The sequence below is a fragment of the Gopherus evgoodei genome, chromosome 1, assembly GCF_007399415.2.
Source record: "Gopherus evgoodei ecotype Sinaloan lineage chromosome 1, rGopEvg1_v1.p, whole genome shotgun sequence".
Lineage (NCBI taxonomy): Eukaryota > Metazoa > Chordata > Testudines > Testudinidae > Gopherus > Gopherus evgoodei.
The window spans coordinates 305660951-305676076 of NC_044322.1; positions in this window are offsets into that span (position 1 = coordinate 305660951).

The window sequence follows — 15126 nt, forward strand, 5'->3', positions numbered from 1 at the left end:
CAAACAAGAAGACTTTTTATCAATACATTAGAAGCAAGAGGAAAACCAAGGACAGGGTAGGCCCACTGCTCAGTGAGGAGGGAGAAACAGTAACAGGAAACTTGGAAATGGCAGAGATGCTTAACGACTTCTTTGTTTCAGTCTTCACTGAGAAGTCTGAAGGAATGTCTAACATAGTGAATGCTTATGGGAAGGGGGTAGGTTTAGAAGATAAAATAAAAAAAGAACAAGTTAAAAATCACTTAGAAAAGTTAGATGCCTGCAAGTCACCAGGGCCTGATGATATGCATCCTAGAATACTCAAGGAATTAATAGAGGAGGTATCTGAACCTCTAGCTATTATCTTTGGAAAGTCATGGGAGATGGGAGAGATTCCAGAAGGGAATAAAAAGGGAAATAAAAACAACCCAGGAAACTACAGACCAGTTAGTTTAACTTCTGTGCCAGCGAAGATAATGGAGCAAGTAATTAAAGAAATCATCCGCAAACACTTGGAAGGTGGTAAGGTGATAGGGAATAGCCAGCATGGCTTTGTAAAGAACAAATCATGTCAAACCAATCTGATAGCTTTCTTTGATAGGATAACGCGTCTTGTGGATAAGGGAGAAGCGGTGGATGTGGTATACCTAGACTTTAGTAAGGCATTTGATATGGTCTTCATGATATCCTTATCGATAAACTAGGCAAATACAATTTAGATGAGGATACTATAAGGTGGGTGCATAACTGGCTGGATAACCGTGCTCAGAGAGTAGTTATTAATGGCTCCCAATCCTGCTGGAAAGGTATAACAAGTGAGGTTCCTCAGGGGTCTGTTTTGGGACCGGCTCTGTTCAATATCTTCATCAACGACTTAGATGTTGGCATAGAAAGTACGCTTATTAAGTTTGCAGACGATATCAAACTGGGAGGGATTGCAACTGCTTTGGAGGACAGGGTCAAAATTCAAAAAGATCTGGACAAATTGGAGAAATGGTCTGAGGTAAACCGGATGAAGTTCAATAAAGACAAATGCAAAGTGCTCCACTTAGAAAGGAACAATCAGTTTCACATGTACAGAATGGGAAGAGACTGTCTAGGAAGGAGTATGGCAGAAAGAGATCTAGGGGTCATAGTGGACCACAAGCTAAATATGAGTCAACAGTGTGATGCTGTTGCAAAAAAAGCAAATGTGATTCTGGGATGCATTAACAGATGTGTTGTAAACAAGACACGAGAAGTCATTCTTCCACTCTACTCTGCTCTGGTTAGGCCTCAACTGGAGTATTGTGTCCAGTTCTGGGCACCACATTTCAAGAAAGATGTGGAGAAATTGGAGAGGGTCCAGAGAACAGCAACAAGAATGATTAAAGGTCTTGAGAACATGACCTATGAAGGAAGGCTGAAAGAATTGGGTTTATTTAGTTTGGAAAAGAGAAGACTCAGAGGGGACATGATAGCAGTTTTCAGGTATCTAAAAGGGTGTCATCAGGAGGAGGGAGAAAACTTGTTCACCTTAGCCTCTAATGGTAGAACAAGAAGCAATGGGCTTAAACTGCAGCAAGGGAGATTTAGGTTGGACATTAGGAAAAAGTTCCTAACTGTCAGGGTAGTTAAATACTGGAATAAATTGCCTAGGGAGGTTGTGGAATCTCCATCTCTGGAGATATTTAAGAGTAGGTTAGATAAATGTCTATCAGGGATGGTCTAGACAGTATTTGATCCTGTCATGAGGGCAGGGGACTGGACTCGATGACCTCTCGAGGTCCCTTCCAGTCCTAGAGTCTGTGAATCTATAAGATACTTGCATGTGTGAGGGTTCACAAGATCCACCTTGATTTTAATGTTTCCATATCTTTGATTATCATAATACTTTATAGGTTATACTGTAATGGATTAATTAAGGGCAATCAAAATAATTTTAAAAAAATCAAAATCTCACATCATTAGCAAAAACAGATGTAAATTTAACAGCATTTACAAATAAATATATCTGAAAAAATCCTTTACCTATCTGTCCAGACATAAGCTTAGGGCTCTGCTTCTTCTATTTTAGTCAGTAAGGGAAATGATTATCTCAGTTACAATGGCTCAACCTCACTGAAATCATAAGGGTACAGGGATGTAAATTAGAGGAGAATGTGTCTTGATTACATCACTTTGCAGTGCAGAGTGGAGATCCCAGGAATACACCTCCCATGACAATTTTAAGTGATTCTGCTCACATTGAAGTCAATGTCAAAGTTCATATTGACTCCAAAGGTTCAATACTGGGCCCTTAGCATTATAATGAACTGTTAAAAGAAAAATGCAGAACCATGAACTCAGGCCTTGACAGTTAAAAAATCTTTTGGTCCATCTTTTGTGACTATTGAGGCTCACTCCTGCCAGGTGACTTCAATAGGAGATGGATCAAATGTGTAAGGTTAAGCAGATGCTTCAGTGTTTTGCTGGATTGGAGACAAACTGCTCAGAGCTTTGTGGGACTGAGCCCTTGGAGATAAAGCTTTGTGTGATGTAACCTCTGTTCATTGGCACCCTCTCTTCCACATTTCCTTTGTATTTTTCTTTCCTCCTAACACAAGTAGCATTTTCTCTCCAAGGAAGACTACTAGTAAATACAGGTTACTAAACTGATAACAGAGATAAGGAACAGCATAACATTTATCACAGATATGCCAAGCCAAAAACAGCTATGGTTTGTGTTCTCTATTCATATGCAATGTGTTAATTTATTTGAAATTACCTTCTTTTTTTCCTGTGGCTGGTAGCCCTAAAGATTTCCATGTGTTCTGAAATTACTTTTAGTCCCTTACTTATTATTTCACTTTAAGGAATGCAGCAACCTTCCTTCAGTATGGGAAGAAATAAATTGATTAGAGAAAAAGTTAACATTGAACTGAATATGCGATACAGGGGAGAGCTAAAAGAGATATGGTTTGGTACACAGATGTCCTAACACAGCTCTGAAAGCTTCAAAAGAAAAGGAGAAGATATGCTCCTATGTATACCTCGGATAAACATAAAGGATTCAGCTGTCTACGTTGTATTTTGCAGTTGAGATGAAAAGCAGTGCCTTTGTTTTAGTGAAGCTGGGTTATGCATAACTATGTGTTTGAAGCTTACAAGAGCCATTTTGTAGTCACTTGGTTGTCCTGTTCTATGTTTCCTTTGTTTCTGGACCTTTTATGTCAATTTTCACCCCCCATATCCTGTGTTGGTTGAGATTTGCAAATCTGACTAATCAGATTTGGTTTTAATTGGAGTTGCTCATTTAAATTCCCTAGTCAATCACTAAAATCTCAAATGATCTTTTGTCCATGTTTTGAAGAATGATATTTTGTTTGTTTCTCTCTTTAGTTATGATTGAGTTTTGCCTTGACTATAGAAAGGGAGCAGGTGTTATTTAAATTAGATCCTACAACCAACCACAATCTTAATCTTGGTTGCAGTTCTGAACATACTCATTTGGCAATATCCTTGTTAAGGGTTTCATTTATGTGCTTTTCAGGAGGCAAGCCTCTTTTCTAGGCAGAATGGATGCCAGAGAAGGTCCCACATAATAGACTTACGTAACACAAATGTAGGAGTTACTGCGTGAAATTCTATGGCCTGTGTTATACAAGAGGTCAGACCAAAAGAGCTAAGGTCCCTTTTCCCCTAAAAATCTACAGATCTATTTTTCATCAACCACTCAGGATAAATACTTTAAAATCAGTTTTGTATTCTGTTTTCATGATCATTTTTAAATACTTGACTTTAGTGGGAAAATTCTGGTTTGTTTTGCTCTCCATTTAATAAGGTACAGTGTGACCTGACTCAGTTTGTGATTTACAGGTCTCTGCCCATACTTTATACTAGTTTTTTTTCCTTGCTGTTTTGTTTTACTTGCTTCTGCTGATTCTTGTTTGTAATCTAATTTCCCCACTCATATTGACCTCACTCTTCTCTACTTACAATTTTTTTGCCTTTTATTTATAACATTTTTCACTTGAGAAGAACCAGATTTTTTAAGCTTCCTCTCACAGTCTTTCACTATATATTGGCTTTGATTTTTAATGTCTTGCATTTTGAATAAGAGGCCACAGGTTCAGAATTTAATCGTGTAGAGATTATCATTGCACCTGCCTATCATTGTTTCCACGTGCAACATCATACCTGGAAATATAGTAGTCAGTATCAAAAGCAGAGTGGCAGGAGCCAACATGAATTGGAAGAGTCAACCATAAGCCAATGATCTTCCCTATCTGTCTGACTGAGAACACATTGGTATTTGAGATGACTGTGCACAACCCATCGGGTATGATTTTGACCTCACTTCAGTTTTACAGTGATTTCCCTCAAGTCCAACAGAGTTACTCTCATCCTGCAGTGTTGTAATGTAGGTCAGAATCAATTCTATTTATTTGTTTTATCCCTCATTCCTTTGTTCACTAATCCCTTCCCCATCGTCTATATATTTGACTAATTTGGTAGCAGGATATTATTTTGAATAATGACAGGACCATGTGTCTGAATTTCTGCAAGGCACCCGGGAAAGTTATGATGGTGTTTAATGCTAATGAACAGTAATAGCCAAAATTGTGCCATTGAGACACAGTGCTGCAGTGTGGAGTGCACATCATACAATTCCTCTTCTGAATTCCTGGAGAAGAGGTCTGGTCCCATGGTTAAGATCCTGAATTGGGATTTGGGAGGTCTGGGTTCAGTTTGTGGCTCTGCTACAGACTATATTTTCAAAATCCCAGCGTGTTTCAGTTCTCCGATAATATTTCCCTACTTCATTAGTGTTTGTGAGGTACCTTGGTGATGTGGGCCATAGGAATACCTATATAACTAGAGATCTCTGGTCCAGAGGAAAGTTATTGCAGAGTACACCATCCACAGTCTGTTCTCTCTACATTATTCTGACTTTCTCCACCCTTTTTGAGAGATGTTCATCCCAAGAGTGCACGGATGGAACTATTCCTATGCTTCTGGGAGTGCATGGATGGCAATTTGTCCTTGGTCATTGTGGGGCTGCATGGTATGCTTAATCTGGCTCAGTATCTAATTCTCTACAAACAATGTGGCTTTTTTGATAACTTATTATTTCAGCCAATTCTTTCAAGCTTTCTTCCTGACAAATAGCAAAATAGGCTATGCAAAACTGCGAACAATTTCAGACTTCAGAAGCAGAGTTAACACAGTGCTCCCACATTTCTTCACAGCTTTTCATTTTCTTTCACCAGAACTATTTTCAAAACACAACCAGCTCTGATGATTGCCACACATTCACTGCAATTTTCACTTAATTTTCTCACAGTCGTGGGAATTAGTGTAGCCCCAGGAGATCTTATTCAGCACCATTTATTAAGACACTTTGCTATAGAACAAACTGCAGTCTTTCCAGTTTCCTAGCAGGAGCGTCAGAGTTCTTGGAGCCTGGGAATGCTGCTAGGAATACTAATAGAAGAATCTTCTTTGATTCTCATATTTTCCTGATTTATTTTGTAAAGCTTTCCCTAATGTCTGTAAAACATAGATGCTTTCAATTTCTGTTATATCTATGTGTGATTTTTTCCTGACTCTTGCTTTTGCTATAAATGGTATTTTTGCAGTAAGACTACTCTGTCATTTCCAGTATCTTCTTACAATTAAAAGGATATGCATTAGGTGATTGATGTGGTTCACAAAGATGGCTCCCTGGAGGGGACATGAGTTTCTGCCTCTGGGCTAAACTCAAACATTCTAACAATATGTGACATCAGCTATAGAAAAAATATCTGTTTTGGAACCCAAAGAATGCACATAGTTTTTGTCAGATAGTATGTCTCTTCCCTCTGGGTCTCAGAACCAGAAGGGGAATGTTCAAACTGTTTACTTGCTGTGGAGGCTCTATTTTTTTTATACAAGAGGGGACACTTGAGGATTTAATCTTAGGACAAACAAGTGAAGAGATGGAAGTCCAAGGACTTGATTTAGGGAGAAAAACCATTTGTCTGAATCCCTTTCTTTTTTAGCATGTTATCTAGAGGGAACTTAAGCATGTATCTTTCCTTTATGAGGAGTAAGAGGAACTTTTCTGCACAAGACTGAAATCCCATGACCATTCCTTAGGCCATGGGTAGTCAATTATTTTTTTTGTCAAGGTATAGCCAAGGTCCAGACAGTAGAGAAAATCATAAAAACAAACAAACAACTTCCCCCCCAAATATGATAATAAGTAAATAAAAATATTCTGGGGTCCATTCAGAAGCATCTGGTGGTCCAGATTTGGCCTGTGGTCTGCCTGTTGACTGCCCCTGCCTTAGACTATGAAGATTTTGTTCAAAGGTAAATGGTGGAATTTGTACAGGTGTTTACACATATTTTTTCAGCAGTCTGAATTGTTCCCTCTTTCCCTACTTAAGGGGTTCCCAACTTTTTGCTGGCACAACCCTATTTTAATGAAGTATTTCTTGCCAGCACCCCAGACAACATGGAGGCACCATTTTGCAGTACAAAATGGCATCGTCCATACAGCATAATCTCACCAGTACTGTACAAGTGAGGTCATGCCACATGGAGGATGCCATTTTGTAGAGCAAAATGGTATCCTCCGTGCATCATGACCTCACACGCAGCAGGCATGTAAGATCATGCTGTGCAAAGCATAATGTCATCCTCTGCACTCTAGAGATTGCTATGACCCCATCTTCTGATGATGTGACCCCATTTGGGGTCATGACCCACAGTTTGGGAACTGCTGCCTTACCTAAACACAACAATTAAAAAGAATTTGCTAAGGCTCCTGTCACAATAATCTTTCTCAAGTCTTAAATAGTGTTAATACTGGAAGAGATTTTCCAAAGTGCTTATAGAAAGCTCTCAAGGTTTTTTCCCCACTCTGAACTTTAGGGTACAGATCTGGGGGACCTGCATGGACCCTTTTAATCTTAATTACCAGCTTAGATCTGGTAACACTGCCACCACCCAGAATTTCAGTGTCTGGGGCACTTTCTGTCCCCCCCAAACTTTCCCCTCCCTGCGTTGCCTTGAGAGGCTTCACCAATTCCCTGGTGAACAGATCCAAACCCCTTGGATCTTAAAACAAGGAGGAATTAACCATCTCCCCTCCTTTCCCCCCACCAATCCCTGATGAGTCATACCCAATCCCCTTGGATCTTAAAACAAGGAAAAATCAATCAGATTCTTAAAAAAGAAATCTTTTAATTAAAGAAAGAAAGATAAAAATCATCTCTGTAAAATCAGGATGGAAAATGCTTTACAGGGTAATCAGATTCCTATAGACCAGAGGGACCGCACCCCCAGCCTTAGGTCCAAAGTTATAGCAAACAGAGGTAAAAATCCTTCCAGCAAAAAGAAACATTTACAAGTTGAGGAAACAAAAATAAAACTAACATGCCTTGCCTGGCTAATTACTTCCAAGTTTGAAACATGAGATACTGGTTCAGAAAGATTTGGAGAGCCTGGATGTACGTCTGGTCCCTCTTAGTCCCATGAGCGAACAACAACAACACAAAGAGCACAAACAAAAGACTTCCCCCCCACCAAGATTTGAAAGTATCTTGTCCCTATATTGGTCCTCTGGTCAGGTGTCAGTCAGTTTACTGAGCTTCTTAACTCTTTACAGGTAAAAGAGACATTAACCCTTAACTATCTGTTTATGACAAAAGCCAATGGGACTTTTGCTCCTAAATCCCTTAAGCAATGATGAAGTGCTGTTTAGAAGATTGCATTGGTTAATGGAATCCAGCTGAGACTTAGAGCCAGAAACTCCTGAATGAGTATTCACCCATGCAGCCAGGAACATCCGACAAAGTGGGTATTCACTCACTCATGCTCATGCTCCAATATGTCTGTTAGTCTATAAGGTGCCACAGGACTCTTTGCTGCTAGTCCCAACTCTGCCACTAAACTTTTGTGTGATTTTTTTTTTGAGCAAGTCACCTAAGGGGAAAAATTTGACAGCTACCTAAAGGATTTAGAGGCCTAAATCCCATTCTCATAGACATCTAGGTGACAAAGGCATTTTTGAAAGTGGGGTTTACGCTGATAAATCACTGAAGTACTTTAACAAAAATGTAGCCTCTTTTTCCCGATCTGTAGAAAATTGATGATAATACTTACTCCCATACCTTGCAGGTTGTTGTGAGGATGTATCTTCTGAGAACTAAAGTGTTCAGCATTATTATTATTGTGGTATGACATGGAAAAACAAAAAAATTATTAGTTCCAGCTATCCTTCAGCATATCATTATTTTCATATGATTAAGAGGAGTGGTCAAAATTGTCAAAACAATTTAGCTTTAATCAGTACTTTCACTCTCGAGCCACAATGTAAGGCAACAAGCTTAATATCAAGATGACAAAAAATCAGTTATAGTCTGAGGCCACACTAGGTGAAAAAGATACAATTGATCTGTTATTTGTAGATACAATTGATCTGTTATTTGTAGATAATACTGCCCTATCATTTAGAGGTCTACAAGAAAAATGTAACACAAAACCTGGGTCTTCCGCAACGCAGGTGAGTGCCCTAACCACTGGACTCTTTGCTGTACTGGGTTGGCTAGTGACCTCTCTCTCTATCTCTGTCTCTGTGTATCTCTTTTTTTTCTTAAATTAATTCCATCTTGGACCTGATGGAAATTTAACCGAAACTGATAAATTTCCTTGCTAAGTTTTGGTTTTGACAAATTGGCATTTTCTGATGCAAAAAAAATGATTAGTTGAAATGTTTGATTTTGACTGTATCTTAAATAATGCACCTGAGTTTGTGAAAGCTCCTGCCACTTTAAGTGCACAAATTATGTCTATGCAAAATGAACAGGTTAATATCACCTAAATATGTAATGGTACATATGGTGAAACAGGTGGGCTTTAGTAATGTGTTTTCTTTGAAGGAGGAGACTGGCTGCATAAATTACTGGCAGCATATGGGTGGCATGCAACATGACATAAAGCTGTAAATGTATGAAGGAGACAAAGTGAGTGCTTAAGAGCAACACTTAAGCTGAGCAGACAGAGCAGGGATGATGAGGAGATGAACACAGAGAAGTAGGTAGGTGCTATGTTATGGTGCCTTCAGGATGAAGAAACTCAGGAACTGGAGAGAATGTTGGCAAAGGAAAATTAATTTTGGTGGCAGATTTTGAATGGACTGGATCAGGAAGTGTTGGATGCAGGAGAAGAGGAAATTTCAGAGGAATTATCAGAATTTGGAGACTGTATGAGGGTGGGGGGGGAGGAAAAGAGAGTTCACTGTGTAAGGTGAGAAATGGTGATGTGATTTATAGACAGCAGTAGACAAAGGAGATAATGGTGAAGAGAGGAATGGTTTAGATGGGAAGATAAAAAGCTCAGTGTTGGAAATAAGCCTAAGGCAAGAAATCAGATGTGAGAAGCTGATGGAGACATGTGTCTGGATGGAGATCACGTCATCTCCTTATAGTTCCCACAGTTACCATAATCACATCCAGCTGGTGACTCAAAATTTAACTCACCGTCCTTACCCCTATTCTTTTCATTGTCCCTCCATTCAGGTGTCTTACAGAAACTAGCTCTTGGAATTGAAAGTATAAAAGAAGAAAAAATGATGGCTGAAAACCACCACCACCACAGCCCAATGGCACTTTTTCTCTTCGCTCACCCACACAGGTGACTATTTGCCAAGGGAATTCCCCTATGAGAGTTAGCAACATTGACTTTCTGCAGGTGATGGATATAGCCTTAAACTGATAAGTGGTTCTAATCTGTTAGAGGTGAAAAATTCAGATGTTCTAAACTTCAGCAGTGAAGTCCATGGGAAGATCCTCATGGACTTCAATGGGCTTTGGATCAGCAGCAGCATCCTATTTCAGACTTCTTTCCATTTCCCTATGAAATCTCCTTCCCATCGCTATACATCCCCCTACAAGACTGTGTGTGGCATGATAAAAGCACTGAAATGCCTTTACTAGGCTGAGGAAATGCTGGAAAATTAATTGGGAGAGCAATTTCACCTCCTCCCTCACACCCCCTTTTTTTAACCACTTAAACTTTCATCTTGTGTCATTGCACTCCTTCTGCCCCCCTCCCTTCCCTTACATACCTGGGCAGGGGATAGGCACGAGATATCCTCTAGAGTTTTGGTGCTTAGTTTACTCACCTCTCTCTCTTTTTCTGTATTATTCTTTTCCCTTCCCTTGCACATTGGACAGAGGGAGACCACAATGCAGCTGCTCTCTCTCTAAACATGACCTTTTCTTTCAGCATCTCCAGATGCTCCTCCACTTCCAAGACTGTACACTGTGCTATGCTAAAGGCTCTGTTTTCAAAAGGGCATCACCCCTGTTCCCAAATCCTCCTGTCAGTAGGGAGCGGACAGGGAATTTGATATTTTTGTCAGTTTTTTTCTTGATTCACTGATCGTTTTTCATTTTTTAAATGTCTTATTTTTTCATTCAGCCTTTAAAACAAGCCCATTTATTTTCTGGTACAGCTCTCAATCCCAGTGTCATTGGGATTTTTAGTTTCGATCACAGAAATAGCACTAGACTACTCATTCCTACTCCCACTTAGCATCAGTTGCTGCCTTAATTTTTATTGTATCTGAGTTATTTCAACCCCAAAGAGGATAAAAAAAATCAGATGTTCTTCTGAAGTGTAATATTTTAATTATGGTTCTTTTTCTTCTGAAGTGTAATATTTTAATTATGGTTCTTTTATCATTAAAGTCTCATTTGAAAACTCCTCTGAATCACATATTCCTTTATAAATGTGCCTGGTTTAATTATTGGAACTTAGCTGATCCACAAATGTTTTCAGCACATTTTCACTTCTATTTATTATGCTCTTTGTAGAGCATGTAAACAAACCCCATTAGCTCTAGTATTTCCACAGAGGAACAGAGTTTTCTTTTTGTTTTGCACGGTTAGGCATTGTGGTGCTTCAGTATAGAATCTAGTGAGATGAGTGATAGTGCTCTGCAGGACAAATGATTGCTGACTAAAGAAAGGAAGAGTTACAGAAGAAAGAAGAATAAAAGTGTTGCAGGACTGATGAATACTGCTTTTCCCCACTCCCACAAAAATAAACTAAACTAAACTTCAATCAGACTTCAGTTTCACACCCTGAATTAGGTAAGCTGCTAGAGCAATAGTGCTCATTAGGGCCTGTGTTATGATCCTTAGTGCTGGGGTCAGATTTCAAGGTGCTGTACCTCCATATCAATGGAGTGTCAATGGCCTAGGAGAGTATCCTCCTCCAGCTAGCCATAGAACATGAAACACATCATCCTGTTTTGGGGGAAACACTCTGCTACTAACACTCAACCATTAGTTCCTGGGTTTGCTGTGGTATCTCACTACCATCATAGGCAATATGGAATGGCATCCGATGTTAAGGAAGGTATTCCAGCAACTCCAGTATCATCGTCAGGTCCAAATGATGGTATTGAATAGCAGGCCATAAAAGTGAAGAACCTGCAGCTGCCAGCTGGTCAACTACTTTATTACCCGTCTTCTTAGGACCTTTAGTTTATTGTGGAGACTGTGAAATACAAGGCTCAAACAAGAGAGGTTAAAGAGGTCGGTTAAGTATTGCATGGGAAATGGGACAATGAATAGAAAATGAAATGCCAGACATCCCCGGAGCAAGACTGCTCCAAGATTACCATGGCATGTAGAGTAAGCACCATGCACAATCCCCTAGTATGGGTATAAATAGTGTGTAAATAATGAGGCACTGCTTAGGCGAGTAGAGACACACCTGTATTCTGTGGGTATGTACCCTACACAACTCTCTACATGCCCAGGCAGTCCCCACCCCCACTCCTGTCTACACTGCTAGGGCCTTTTCCTCCTGCAGGGGAAGGTCTCTGGCAGGCAGGAGTCAATGGGGAAAGGCTCCTGCCTGCGGAAGGTCCTCCAAAGCCACGGGACCAGCTGATCCTCTGCAGGTGTGCCCTTGCAGCGCTGGCAGAGCACCCCCCACGGCTTGCCGCCCCAAGCACGTGCTTGGCATGCTGGGGCCTGGAGCTGCCCCTGTAAGGGGGAAGTAAGCAGCCATATTGGTTGACCTCATGGAAGCAGGCAAACAGCTGAGTCTGCACTGAGGGAGCCCAGGTACAGCCAGAGGAAGAATTTTGCAGTCTGCAGTATTGGCATGCAGCCAGAAGAGGCAGTCAAGTATAGAGAAGGCAGTAATACACACACACAAAAACTCTTTCCCTGTGGCTGACAGAAGACATCCAGGAGATGTGACTTCCAACAGGAGGGCAGAGTAATGGCAACTTTTGTGGGCAGCGTTGGTGAATTCGACAACTTTAATCATGGGTGGTGAATCTTAAATGATTTGAGCAATTTGTAACCCACAACACCATCCCAGATGACGATGAGTTTCCAGCTTACTAACAGTGAGGAGTTTGAAGGCATATGGACTTCTGTGTAACTTATGGACCTCCAGCTGTGCCTGGAACTGCCAAGGACACTGCAATTATTGCAGCAATGAAGGAACATTTTTATCCTACTCCATCAGTGATAGGAGATTGATATCGGTTCCATCAGTGATATCAGGGAAGTGGAGAGTCAGTATCACAGTTTGTTGCTGCTCTAAGGAGGTTGTCAGAGCATTGTCAGTAAATGATGCCCTACATGACCAGTTAGATCTAGAAAAAGTTACTGACTGTATCAGTGCTTACACACAAGAAGGCTGTTGAAATAGCTATTGCCACAGAGACTGCAGAGACAGATTCCCTAGAATTTAGTGTGAACTGAGAAGTTCATCTTGTGAATTGGCAAGACAGAGGATTACAGGAACATCAGGAATTTCCATGTGGCTATTGTACACAAATAACACATGCTGAGGATTGTTGGGCACACCAGGTTATTTGCAGAAAATTCCGGAAGAAAGGACACATCACCGTGATCTGTCACACAATATGCTATCAAACAGGAGTCACCAGCAACACTTTTCTTGAAGTGAAATTTACATACCAGTTAGAACCTGCTACATCCTGATATTGCCTTATGTGTAGCCAAATCCCAAGCTGTTCAAAATGATCATCAGTATGATACTTGTTGTCATCATCCTTTTCAAGTAGGATACTTAGTGTGAACTCGCAACTGCAGTTGTGGAGTGAAATAGGTACCTGTAAAAGGCACAGAACCTGTTTCATTCATGGTACAACTATACAATGGTATTTTATGGAAATGTCAAGGCTGCAGCTGATCCATATGTCAAGTACTGGAGTCTAGGCATGTCCCAGCAGGACTTTCTGTTCCTCTGATTGAATCTCCTTCTGTTACAACTCCTAATTTCAATGACTCGTATGGAGAAACTTTGGTATGAGACCCAATTGATTCCTTACTCCAAACTATTTCAGTTGTTCAGGACACTGCTGCACCACCATCACCACATTATCCCAAGACATTGTAAAAACCAGTTGTGCACCTGAACTTATAAGTATAGTCAATGAGTTGCTATTTCAGGGTGGAATTGTTAATTACAACCCTGCCAAATTCTTAGGGAAGGCACACACCCAATTGGATTTTAAGACATTGTTTATTAGGTGGCCATCTTGGTCTGGATAAGAACAAGGTGACCTCCATGTTGTGACACTTCCTTGTTCCCCTATTCTGGGCAAAAGACAGGAAAGTGAAAAGAGCAGGAATCAATTGTTGCTAAGTAACCAGTTTCTATATAAAGAAATGAAGGGAGGGGCCAGGGGCTCTTGATCTTTGGAATCTTTGGGGCTCAGGTGTCTAGATTCTCATAGATTCATAGATTCTAGGACTGGAAGGGACCTCGAGAGGTCATCGAGTCCAGTCTCAGCCCTCATGGCAGGACCAAATACTGTCTAAACCATTCCTAGCAGACATTTATCTAACCTATTCTTAAATATCTCCAGAGATGGAGATTCCACAACCTCCGTAGACAATATATTCCAGTGTTTAACCACCCTGACAGTTGGGAACTTTTTCCTAATGTCCAAACAAAACCTCCCTTGCTGCAGTTTAAACCCATTGCTTCTTGTTCTATCCTTAGAAGCTAAGATGAACAAGTTTTCTCCCTCCTCCTTATGACACCCTTTTAGATAGCTGAAAACTGCTATCATATCTCCTCTCAGTCTTCTCTTTTCCAAACTAAACAAACCCAGTTATTTCAGCCTTCCCTCATAGGTCATGTTCTCTAGACCTTTAATCATTCTTGTTGCTCTTCTCCGGATCCGCTCCAATTTTTTCTCATATTTCTTGAAATGTGGAGCCCAGAACTGGACACAATACTCCAGTTGAGGCCTAAACAGGGCAGATTAGAGGAGAAGAATGACTTCTCGTGTCTTGCTCACAACACATCTGTTAATGCATCCCAGAATCATGTTTGCTTTTTTTTTGCAACAGCATCACATTGTAGACTCATATTTAGCTTGTGGTCCACTATAACCCCTAAATCCCTTTCTGCCGTACTCCTTCCTAGACAGTCTCTTCCCATTCTGTATGTATGAAACTGATTGTTCCTTCCTAAGTGGATCACTTTGCATTTGTCTTTACTAAACTTCATGCTGTTTACTTCAGATCATTTCTCCAATTTGTCCAGATCACTTTGAATTATGACCCTATCCTCCAAAGCAGTTGCAGTCCCTCTTTGTTTAGTATCATCTGCAAACTTAATAAGCATACTTTCTATGCCAATATCTAAGTCATTGATAAGGATATTGAACAGAGCCAGTCTCAAAACAGACCCCTGTGGAATCCCACTTGTTATATCTTTCCAGCAGGACTGGGAACCATTAATAACTACTCTCTGAGTATGGTTATCCAGACAGTTATGCACACACCTTATAGTCTAAAAGCTCGCTCTCTGTGGTGTGGTACACCTTCCATATTGGTTACTGGCCTGCAGTAGCCACTCACTGAACAAAGTTGTCATCTTGGGGTTTATTAGTTATTTTCTTTTGGGAAGCAGATGTGCACTCTCGGACTAGATTCGGTTAGTTAGATCTGATGCTCAACCACAGACGATGCAGTGAGGGATAGGGTGGGTTTGAGATAGGGTAACTTACCTGTCTTTGACACCTGTGATCCACAATTGGTATCAATCGCTGATCTTACCAGTCCAGATTCTGCAGCCTCGCCACTAGGAGTATCTGAAGGAGGTAGAAAAACATCTTTGCTTTATTGAGTG